The sequence below is a fragment of the Choloepus didactylus genome, chromosome 10, assembly GCF_015220235.1.
Source record: "Choloepus didactylus isolate mChoDid1 chromosome 10, mChoDid1.pri, whole genome shotgun sequence".
Lineage (NCBI taxonomy): Eukaryota > Metazoa > Chordata > Mammalia > Pilosa > Megalonychidae > Choloepus > Choloepus didactylus.
In genome coordinates this window covers 52,370,996-52,383,448 of record NC_051316.1, presented here as the reverse complement: position 1 = coordinate 52,383,448, position 12,453 = coordinate 52,370,996, and the positions used below count along the sequence as shown (strand labels likewise).

The 12,453-nt window shown below is 39.9% G+C and overlaps 1 pseudogene; it reads right to left on the bottom strand.

Moving 5' to 3' along the window:
• Positions 1-3,196: 3,196 nt before the first annotated feature.
• LOC119545187 lies at positions 3,197-11,717 on the bottom strand (annotated as a pseudogene).
• Positions 11,718-12,453: the final 736 nt, after the last annotated feature.

Genomic DNA, 12,453 nt, shown 5'->3' with positions numbered 1-12,453 from the left:
GGTTGCCAACAATCCAGCCTCAAATTAGAGAGCTTCACCCACCAGTCACAGGCAGCTCTGGACCACCACAGCCCTCACCCTGACCCCAGGATAGGGCCTGTCTCCATAAGTACAGCACATGGAGAGAGTAGAGCGGAATGTTTGAATCCTGAGGGACAGAGGATGAGGGAGTAAAGAAGGTTGAGCTACTACGTCACTTCCTTCCCCAAACTCACTAATCTGAGAATTCACGTCTCCCCCCCAGGGAAAAAGTGAGTAGGGTTGGGGTTCATACCAGGGAAACTCAGAGTAAGTAGAAAGGGGATTACTCCTAGCATGTTTTCAGGTATTTATCTTTTTTAATTAGATGTGAGCATTTCCAAGAGTTAGATCCTGTCATTTCAATATAACAAATAAAGGAACTGGAGTGGAGATAACTCCCTGAGCTCACACAAGTGGTGGAAAGGATCTGAACTCAAATCTGATGATAAAGCTCATGTTTATTCCAAAACACCAAGAGAAATTTTTTTTAATCATGTAGTCATGATTTATTTCAATACCTGAAAACATTCAGATTAATCAAAATGATACTACTGTAATTTCTTAAAATATGTAAATACTTCACAGAAAACTTTTGAAAATGTTGATACTATTACCTAACCTCTAAACAGGTATGCTGGTTTGAATGTATTATGTCCCCCCAAACGCCATTATCTTTGATGTAATCTTGTGTGGGCAGACATATCAGTGTTAATTAGATTGTAATTCTTTGAGTGTTTCCATGGAGATATGCCCCACCCAACTGTGGGTGATGACTCTGATTGGATAGTTACCGTGGAGTGTGACCCTGCCCATTCAGCATGGGCCTTGATTAGTTTACTAGAGCACTATATAAGCTCAGACAGAAGGAGTGAACTTGCTACAGCCAAGAGGGACATTTTGAAGAATGCATGGAAGCTGAGAGAGTAGCTGCAGATGACAGACAGTTTGAAGACAGCTGCTGAAAGCAGACTTGCTCCGGAGAAGCTAAGAGAGGACAAACACCCCAAGAGCAACTGAGAGTGACATTTTTGAGGAACTGCAGCCTAAAGAGGAACATCCTGGAAGAAAGCCATTTTGAAACCAGAACTTTGGAGCAGACGCCAGCCACATGCCTTCCCAGCTAACAGAGGTTTTCTGGATGCCATTGGCCTTCCTTCAATGAAGGTATACTTGTGTTGATGCCTTCCTTTGGACTTTTTCATGGCCTTCAGACTGTAACTTTGTAACCAAATAACCCCCCTTTATAAAAGCCAATCCATTTCTGGTATTTTGCATCCCAGAAGCATTAACAAACTAGAACAATAAGTTACTATCAGATTTTCAAAAGCGATGGCTAGTTAAAAAACTCAAAGCAACAATAAACTATCAGAAAATTTTCATTTACTTATGAGAACATAATTAGCAGCAAGCAAGTCGAATAAACACAAATCTGTTTTATACTTTGCATATTTGTTTAACTCTGCTTTATAAAAGCACTGATAATTGAGGCGTCTTTTGTTCAAGTATTTTGTTTCTAATGTTAAATTAATTTTCTGAATATTTTTGTGAAGAAATGAAAAATGCCATAAACTGCTTGTTTCGAACAGTCATACACCACAAAGTAAAATACAACCAATTGAATTTATCCATGTTTTCCCCTAAAAAATGTGACTTTTACATGTTTTTTCTGTATACTTTATTCTTATTTATGCAGATTAGGGAAGCTGATTTCTAATGAATTTTTTCATCTTTAAGATTACCTTCTATATATCACCACTCCTTTCCAGAAAATCCGGTACTAAAGTGAACAGTGATACAATGTACTATTTCAGGAGCCCAAAGCAATCTGTAATCTTAATTTCCCAAATATCAATTTCAAATTTCTGCCAATATAAACAATAAGACTCAAATAGCCCCCAAAATCATACAGTTAGCAAGAAGGAAAATGCATGAGATGAAGATTATTTAACTTGAACTTTACTATTTATGCTTTTCCCCCAAGCTACAGGACTCTTCAGACTGGCATTAAACATACACAGCTACAGGGTTTAGATTTTCTCAGGAATATAATTACATAAAAAAATAAATAACTTCCAAGCTCTTTCATAGCTTAATTGGCTCTTAATTATTTTCAGGGGAGGGGAATCCCAAGCATTTTGTGTTCTTTAAGAAACTGGTATATATAAATGAACTGCTATATGTTCAATTAAATCTTGAAGAAACCTAAAGAAGTTTTTTCCTAAAAGTACAATGCAGACATGCATGGCAATCACTGTTCACATATTGAAAGGATGGAATGGTAAAGACAGATTCAATCTCCTGTAAGTGTACAGTTGTAAGATATTCGAAATGGAAAACAAAACAAAACAAAACAAAAATCTTGACAATCATTTAAAGGAAAAAAGTACCAATCAAGAAAAATGCTAAACAAGAATATTTCCTCTTAAAAGGAGAAAAGTGTTATCCAACACAAAAATGAGAACTATAAATTTGAAAACACTCATTTTTTCTTTATCTTAAAAGACAAACCAAAAAAAAATGGTGGAGGGAGGGAGTCAAGATCATTTAGAATTGAGGCAAGTCTATACAAAAATGGAACAGAGTACAATAATTTTACCTCCTGAAGGAAATGACTGAAATGAAATTCCACAAGTCTTCATATCTATGGTAAAATATATTAATGCAAAAAAATCAATGCACAATTATCAAAAATACAAAGTTTGGATTTTTCCTCTTAGGTTTATAATAAACTACCAAACCTCTGTGTAATGCCTTTACTGCTACAAGCTTCTCTGTTTAGCAGCATATGCTATACAAGTACATATATACTGGTATTTTACCATGGCAATCATATATCTCATCTTAAACTAGTGATATGCCTTTCACCCACACTTACGTATGTTCTATTTCCATCATAAGAAACTTAAGACCTTTCTAGGAGTACATTTTAGAAAGCTTTGAAAAAGTTTCTGATTAACATGTTACGGAAAAAAGAATCTTGATTTTTAAATGAGTCTCTTTAGTACTGTGGCATGATGGGTTTAATTTAACAGTTGAAGCTGTAACAAAATTAAACCGTTTAAACCAATTCACTGCTAAGGGAAAATGATCAATTTTTAAAATATAGCCAACACAAGTGTGTAGTTATGAGCAGTTAAATACTAGAAAACAGTGAATGAACAAATAAGTTGAATTTTCAACAGTGGCTTTTAGGAACCTGGAAGAAATTGTCTTCCTTGAGTTTCAAATGTTCTAGTAATTCTAGTTGTTTCTTAGCTTCCTCAATATCACCCTGCATGGCTGAAATAAGGGACTCTAAAGAATCAAAGTTCTTTTCTGGTCTGTGGTAGCCACCGATGTCCACCTTGAGATTTCCCCATAGAAGTGCTCCTTGAAGGTACGCACGATGTGCATTTCCACTGACTGTTTCGTATGCTGGTAGGGCGGCTTCCATCCTGTGCTGACCACCGTCTTATGAACATCTCCACTTCCAACACCGGCCCAACCATAACAAATGCCGGTGGATATATCATCTGGAAGATTATCTACTCCTTGTTCAGGCAGGTTAGCAGTGGGGATGCCCAGCTGCATGTAGCCGAGACCGAAGCCCCGCACCACCTGGGCGCGGCAGAAGTAGGGCAGGTGCCTCTTGCCCTGCGGGGTCCGGCTCAGTCAGCGCATACAGCAGGGTCGCCGTCTAGGAGTGTCCGGACCCTCCCGGAACAGCAAGGGACCCAGGAGGGAGCTCGGCTTGTAGGCCGGGAGCACCACCGGCCGGGTGGCTCCGATGATGCGCCGCGCCGGGTCCCGCTTGCCGCTGACCCAGCAGAAACTACCGGGGGACCAGGAGACCGAGTTTCAGCCTTCCTGTGGTAGCGGCTGCGGCAGCAGCCACCAAAGAGAAATTTTGATGGTGCACTAATAGGCGCTGTGTGAGGTAATGTGTAATGGCCTAGAGATTGAAGAGAGCATTCCATCTGGGAAATTAGGGAAGGCTTTTTGGAGGAGGTGGCATTTGAAGTGGACTTTGGGCAGGATTTAAATACTCAGCAATGAACAAAGGACTCTCTGGGAAGAGGGAACAGTATAAGCCAAAGGTAAGTTGATGGGAAATTATCAGACTTATTTTGGGGAACAGCAAGTAATGCAACTTTTCTAAATATAAGCTTTGTGTGCAGGAATCATTGAAAATAAGGTTGGGATGGTATATTGAGGTAGGCACCATTTCAAAGTAGAATGAATGATCTGAGCAAATGATTAGACATGAGAGGTCAAGAAAAGACCAGAAGCAGAATTTATGTCAAGATTTTGAGCCCGGGTGGCTATGAAAGAATGATGATGGCATGAAAAAATATGCGTCAGGAAGAGGTTCTGCAATCACTTACATGTTTAGTTGCATTTACTGTTTAATAGAGATAAATGCTTATTTTTATTGTTCATTCATTCATCCATTCATTCAAGCAATAGCTTTATTGAGCCCTTACAACATGACATACTAGGAGCTGAGGGTTTAATAGCAGTCACACAGAGACATGTACATGAGGAGCTTACTGTCAAGTAGGGGAGACAGACCCCAATCAAACAATCACACAAATGTGTGATTGCTACTGTGATAATGGCTACAAAGGAGAAGTATATGGTGCTTTGAGGGCCTGTAATAAATAAGAGGATCCAACCTAGTTAAGAAGGTCAGGAAACATCTCCTGAAGAAATGACACCTGAGCTGAGATCTGGAGGGTAAGTAGAAGTTAACTAGGCAAAGGGGACAAAAAACATTCCAGGTAAAGGTATATTTACATAATGGAATATTATATAGCAATGAAAATGAATGAATCTCTGCTATATACAACTACATAGATGAATATTGGTTGCATAAAATTGGGTTAAAAACACATACGTTCTTGGAGACTATATACAGCATGATACCATTTCTATAAAGTTTTAAAACAGGAAAAAACTACTCAATACATTGTTTAGATATACAAATATATATGATAAAACAAAAAAAGAAAAGAAAAACCTCACAAAATTTGAGGATGGCGATTACCTTCAGAAGAAGGGTAGCAGGGGGAAGGAACGGGGAAGTATACAAAGGGACATGTAAATTATTGGTAATATTCTAGGTAATATTCTGATATTAGGGTGGATGGAGACAGTAAAGGGTTCATTGTATTAATTTAAATACAAAAATAAATAAAGAGGTCAAGCATAGGCCAATTTTAATGGTGTGAGGATTTTAATTGGATTATGAGTAATTTAATTCTGGGCACCTGATATAAAAAGAAGGGGGTACAGATTATACTGAGTGTAAGAAACAAAGAATATCAGGATGGCTAGAATAGAAAAGCAGAGGTGGGGAAAGATGGGAAATGAGGCTGCAGAGATGGTCTGGGCAAAGATGGCCGTGGCTGAGAACCTGCAGACCTTGCAGGTCCTGCAGGCAATTTGCCCTTTATCCTAAGAACCATGGGAGTCATTGAAGGGATTTTAGTAGGAGGCAGATGTCAAAATTTGCGTTTTGAAACAATTCACTCTGACTTCAGGATGGAGACAATACTGAAGAGAAGCCAGAATGAATGTGGATGGAGTGCGTAGGAAGCTTTGTCTAGAAGAAAGATGGTGGGAACTTTGACTAGGTGGAGGTGGCAGTTGTAGAAGTGATTCGTAGTGATGGTGCTGGTGCTGGTGGTAATGGTGATATTGGAGGTGGTATTGGTGGTAATAGAGTGGCATTTGTGGTAATGGTGGTTCTGGTGGTACTTATGATAGTAGAGGTGGTAGTGATGGTGATGGTGATGATGACGGTGTTTCTGGTGGTGATGGTGATGATGACAGTGGTGTTTCACCACCATCATCACTGTCTGGTGGTGATGGTGATGGTGGTGGTAGTAATCATGGTGGTGACTGTGGTAATGGTAGTGATGGTGGTGGTGGTGATCATGGTGGTGGTGACTGTGGTGGTGGGGGTGATGTGGTAGCGGTGGTGATGGTGATGGTGGTGGTGGTGATCATGGTGGTGGTGACTGTGGTGGTGGGGGTGATGTGGTAGAGGTGGTGATGGTGCTGGTGGTGGTGATGGTGATAGTGGTGATTGTCATGGTGGTGGTTGTGGTGGTGGTGGTATGTGGTAGTGGCAGTGATAGTGATGGTGGTGGTGGTGGTGATGATGGTGGTGATTGCCATAGTGGTGACTGTGGTGGTGGTGGTGGTGGTGCTGGTGGTGATGGTGGTGATGGTGATGGTGATGATAGTGGTGGTGGTGGTGGTGACAGTGGTGATGGTGATGGTGGTGGTGGTGGTGGTGCTGTTGGTGCTGGTGATGATGGTGGCTTGAATGGAGATAAGTGGACAGATTTGAGGTTATTTAGGGAGCAAAATCAGTAGGATTTAGATATATATTTGATATATGTGTTGAGGGAGAGGAAGACATCAGGGATATCCTTTAGGTTTCTGGCTTGTCAGTTAAGTGATAATAGGGGTGGGAAGGAAATCAAGAATTCAATTTGGGGCATGTTCAAGATGACTTTTCCCCTTTTTTTCACATACAAATATTCAAGTCTCCATTCAGTTCCCACCTCTTGCTCTACTTTCCAGACAGGTGATCTTTCTTTCCTCTTTCTTCTTTGTTACCTAAATGTGAGCTCACAAACTCAAGCTTTGTGGGGCCACAGAGGTAACTGGAGTGAGTGAAGTAGGTTGGAGAGGACATTCAGAATGGGGCCTTCAGGGACCTGGAGAGAACATGGCCTACCTAAGGGCTTTAGGGGGAGTGGCTGTGATTCAGCTCAGCCCATGCGGAGGCCCAGTGTTGACAAGTTTTAATTTTTCAAGAGGAGCAAAAAATCATGATTTTGGGGTTTATTAGTTATCAACTCATTTAACAGTCAAAAAACCCCTCCAAACCCAAACCCTACTAAGGGCCAATCCCGTGGGCTAAACAAAACAAGTCTGTGACCCCTGGGTAGCCAGATTGGAATTTTTGTTCTAAGTCATTCGTTAATGTTAGTTTACTCGTCGTATTATTAACTATATTTAAATGAACTTATTGTGATAGAAATTTTCTGGTAACATGGCACTATGAAGAGGTACTAGCATTTGAATTTTACCAAAATGTGCTATGCTATCTAATCAATTTTTAAAGCATCAATTTTTATTTTTTAAACTTTTCTTTAGAAAAATTTCAAATTCTTAGAAAAGTTGCAATAGAATAATGAACCCTCAGATATCTTCACCCAATTGTTAACATTTGCCATATTTGAGTTCTCTCTCTATATATACACATGTGCGTGTGCACACACGCATCCCTGAACCATTTGAGTGTAAGCTGCAGACATCTTGACCCCTAACACTTCAGCATGCATCCCCTAAGGACAGTGATATCCTCTTACATCACCCCAATATAATGACCAAATTCAGGATTGATTTAATACTCTTATCTAACATGCAGTTTATGTTAAATTTTGCTTTTTTTTTTTTTTTTTCTGATCCAGGATCCAGTCCAAATCACTCAATGCTTTTGGTTGTCATGCACATTTAGTCTGGAACAGTTCCTCAGTTTTCTTTGTCTTTCCTGATGTTGACATTTTTGAAGAGCCAGCTGTTTTATAGAATGTCCCCCAACTTGAGTTTGCCTGATGGTTTCCTCCTGACTAGATGCAGGTTATATGTTTTTGGCAGGAATACTCTGTAAGTGAGGCTGTGTCCTTGGTGCATCCCACCAGGAGATGTGACATCACCTTGATCATTTAGGAGAGTTGAGTCTGCCTCATCGCTGCTTGATGGTACTTCTCCCTTTTGTAATAAGCAAGTAATTTATGGGGAGATATTTTGAGACTCTGTAAATAACCTGTTCACCAATAAGTTCTCATCCAATAGTTTTAGCATTCATTGAAGATTCTAGTCTGAATCTATTATTACTACCAAGGTTGCAAATTTGTGATTTTTCACACTAACATTTCCTCTACATTTATTAGCATTCCATTGTAAAGAAGAGCTTCTTCTTTCCCATTTGTTTATTTACTTATTTATATTTCTTGCATCTGTGTAAATACCTGTTTTTTTTTTAATCCAATGTTTTCTAATCTGTTGCTGTAATTTTGATGCAAAAATTGTTTCACAGTTGGCCAGTGGGAGCATCTTCAAGCTGGCTAAATTCTTTTGACCTATCTGCATCATTTTTTGAGAGCTTACTTTCTGGCACAACAAGATACTTTGGGCTCACTTTGTACTTTCCCTGTCCTAGCCCTGGAATCAGCAATTTACCCGAAGAACCCTGCTTCCTTTTGCTGGGGAATGTGTTCTAGAACTATAATCTGGGCTAAAGTAGGTGTACTCATTGTTACTGGGATGTCACTGATTCTATGTACTTTCAATGGACAGAACTAGGAGAAATGGATTTTTAAAAAATCACAGGTTCTTACTGACACCTCTAATTCCAATAAAACACCAGAGGTTTCTTCCTCACCTCCCCCCATTCCATTTGTCTCCCCTCTCCCACAGCAAATACCCTGGTACCCAAGAACATCAAAATATTTACTCATTTAAAGCATCAGTTTTAAAGCAGGGGAGTCTTTCTTACTCCTTTCCCAATTGCTGAGAATTTATTTTAATGTGATTTCTCAGTTTCTAGAGATTTTCCTGGTTAATTTTCTCATGTAATAATAATGTTCAGGTTTTTCTAAGCATGTGTTTGCCAAGATACTTTGCCAAGTACTTCACCAGGTAAAGTACTATATTAATATTATTTATCATCAATCATATGAGAAACAATTCCCTTGCTTAGAGCGAGGCTGAAATGGGGATTGTTGATAATAACTTCCATCTGTTGGGCAGTTTACAGTTTACAAAGCACTTTACTCGAACTTTTTTGTTTACTCTTGATGGTTTGAATTCTTTAGGTCCCAGACAAAATAAACAATAGATAAACCCAGAGCTTCAATAATGTTTCACCTAGTAGGCACTCAAATAATACCTCCTGATTTTAAAAAAGATACGTTTAGAATCTATCATTGTATGAAAACAGATATATAAAAGCAGGGATAATTCTAAACAATTGATAATGTTTTGTAGAAATTTTGTGCCTTCCTTAGATCGATATTAAAACAAAAAAAAATGAGTTTAAAGCAGTGGTTCTTAAGTATGGATTGCTTCAGGAGCTGTGATTGAAGGCTGCACCTGACACCAATTAAATCAGAGTGTCTAGGGGTAACCAGTACATTTTAAAGCTGCCCAGGAGATTCCAATGAGCAGCCACTACAAGAGTGAGACATGCTGTGCTAAAGTTTAGTGAGTGTGGCTTGGGTCACAGGCAGAACACAGGGGAGCTTACTCTGGGACTGACTTCTGATTTAAAGCCTGACACTTAGAGTGTTCAAGAATGTACTTTGAGCTTAAGCTAGCAGTTAAAAGACATTGAACATATTGTTAGTTCCCCCCACTCAGCCAATATGGTATTAAAAATCATATTCTCTTTATTCTAAGAATTGTGTGATTTTTTACATTTTAATGTTTCTGAAATAATGCCATGACCTAAAATTAAAGTGGGATTTTTATTTACTTTTTAAAGCATTCTTAGGCTGTCTCAGAGCAGGTTCTTATATCTGCCTCAGTGTGCATCAGATAAACCCAGAATATTTGTCCCAAAGGGAATCCTGGGCCTGTTGCAGGCCTTTTGACAGGGACTAGGTAACAAGCACCCTACGTGATTCTGATTCACTGGGTCTTATCACCTGGGAACTTGTTAGAAATGCAAATTCTCAGGTCCCACTCTAGACCTACTGAATTAGAAAGTCTGGAAGCAGGGCCCAGTACCTGTGTTTTCATAAGCCCCCAGGAATTCTGGTGCAGGATAAAGCTGGAGAACCACTGGTTTTGGGAAACACTGCCATTTTTTCCCATAAGTCTTTCCTGGTAAGAATTACCTGTCATATTAAATTTTTAAATCACAGATTTCTGGGCTCCAAATTAGACCTACTGAATTAAAATTTCCAAGGGCAGAGGTGGGTAATCTACATATTAACAAGCATCCCAGGTGATTCTTATCTTCAGACAAATTTGGGAAACACTGAGATGGAAAAGTCAAGGATTTGCCTCTCTGTAGGTTAACATTCCCTATTTAGGGTTCAACTTTATATTTTAAACCAGTGTACTAGGTATTTACTGTGAGTCAGGGGTTTTGCATTCATCATCACATCTAAAATTTATAACAGTAGTGGGAAGTGGATACTATTATTAAGCCCATTTTACAGATAGGAGAATTGAGGTTTAGAGAATTTAAGAAATACACCTAGGGTCACATAGAAAGTAAGGGGGAGACCTGGGACTCAAACCTGGGGCTTTATGACTTCAAAGCCTTTGCTTTTAAGGTAACTGCATGCAGATCTTTGTTGTTATTATTATAGTTTTGTGCAGCCTTGCAGATAAGTACTTGCCTAGAAGTATTTCCGTGGTTCAACATTTAAGAACTGCCATCTGTAATCTCAATCTATCTTTTCTGCCTTCTCTCCCCACTGTTTCTCACCATGAATTGTCCCCAAGCTGCTTTACTCATCCTTGACTTCCCCTTGCTCCTTCCCACCTGGTGATCTTTACTAATGAAATCCCTCCATCCTCTCCCAGGCCTCTCACTGTTCTCTTGCTGGAGGGACTGTCTCCTTCCTGGTCTCTAACAGTCTAAAACCTGGCCATGCTTCAAGTCTTTATTTCAGTCTCACCTGCTCCATGGAGCCTCCCTGACCACACCAAGCCTCAGTCTTGGACCTTCTGTGGCATTCTTGGTCTGCACCTCCTATTTGGTACCCAGCATAGAGTACACAATTTAAGCATCTTAATCTTTCATCTAGATTTAGCTCCTTGAAGACGCCATTCTATGCCTAGCAAGTAGTGGGAACTGCTAAAATATCTGTTGGCCTGCAATAAAGTCCACCCAGATAAAGACCCACAGAAAATGAAGATGGATTTTTAAAGCAAGGAAGACAAATGGTAGGACCTTATGGGAGAATCTGTGAAGGGCGTACATTGACTATCATGTTAACAGTAATTGAATTTGCAAAGGTAGCTAGATTAATGTAATGATTGTTCTTTAGAATTTAGATTGTAGGAATCCTGTCCTCTCCTCCAAATCCAGAAAAGGGATTTGGTGGGGATAGAAAGACGGTGGTGTCAGGAGAGGTGGTGGTGGTGTGGTGTATACTTTGGAAAGGGGAAAAGGTCATTGTTAAAGAGACACAGTCTAAAAACAAACAAAAACATTAAATAGACCCAGCTTAAATATTCTAGAACTTTAATATTAAAAAAAAATCCATTGTGATCCTCATTTCAGATGAGAATGTATTTTCTTTTAAAAAAAGTACAATAGGCTATTCTGGTTTCCTTCCAAACAACAGCGTAGCAGAGTTTTGTGATTGAAGGGACTTAGTGTTTCTGGCTACAGCATCCTGAGGTAACATGGGACTTCTGGCCTGAAAGGCCTGCATTCTCCAGTAGCCACCCTGAGTATGTACTTGCAAGAACATGTCCAGGGACCTCTGAGGGAGGGTCAGGGCTAGCACTGGGGAAAGGGTGCCACCTGCTGCTCGTCCATAGTCACGCCTTTTCCTGCCAGGCACTTCCTGTGTGGTGTGGTGCAGAGCAGGTATCCCAGAGAGGCTGGCCACAGAGGTCCAGGGATGTTCTTTTGCCAGTGTAGAGGACCCACCATGTTCCACGGAGAAGTTCATGAGGACGAAGCCACACAAAGTGAGCTGTTACGAGTGTATGTCTTTGCTGGGGATTGAAACATGTTTCCTCACAAAAGCATGTTCAGGTCCCAACCCCTGGTCCTGTGGGTGTGAACCCATTTGTAAATAGGACCTTTGAAGATGTTATTAGTTAAGGGGTGCCCAGACTGAATGGGGGTGGGCCTTAATCCAATATGGCTGAAGTTGTTACTGATAAGCAAAGGAAATTGGACACAGGGAAGAGAAGCTACGGGTTCACTGGAACTTGAATGAGAAGGGAGAAGACACCACCATGTGTGTCGTGTGACAAAAAGCCAGGGAGCCCCAAAGTTTGCTGGCCAGCCAGAAGATACCGACCCCAGAAGGAAGCAAGCCATCCTCCACAAAAATCTCTTTCAGAAAAAGAGTTTTCCCTTGAGGAAAAATATCAGCAGCCTTGTTGCAGAAAATAATAGAACTGATTTTTAATTGAATGCTGTTATATAAAATGGTTCCATGACATGGATTTCAAAGACACTTGTGATGTTAAGGGGGTGGAGGGAGTAGACGATGAAGTTTAGGAATTAACTCCATTTCAGAAGGTTTGAATCCGTTTATAGGTTTTAAAAATAGAACTCCATTTAGTTTAAAAATGAAACTTTATTCCCTAATACATTAGTAACTGGAGAGTTTACATATTGACAAGTGTAATTACTGACAGGGTTGGAGTAATGGCCTGAAGTGATGAGACCTTGAA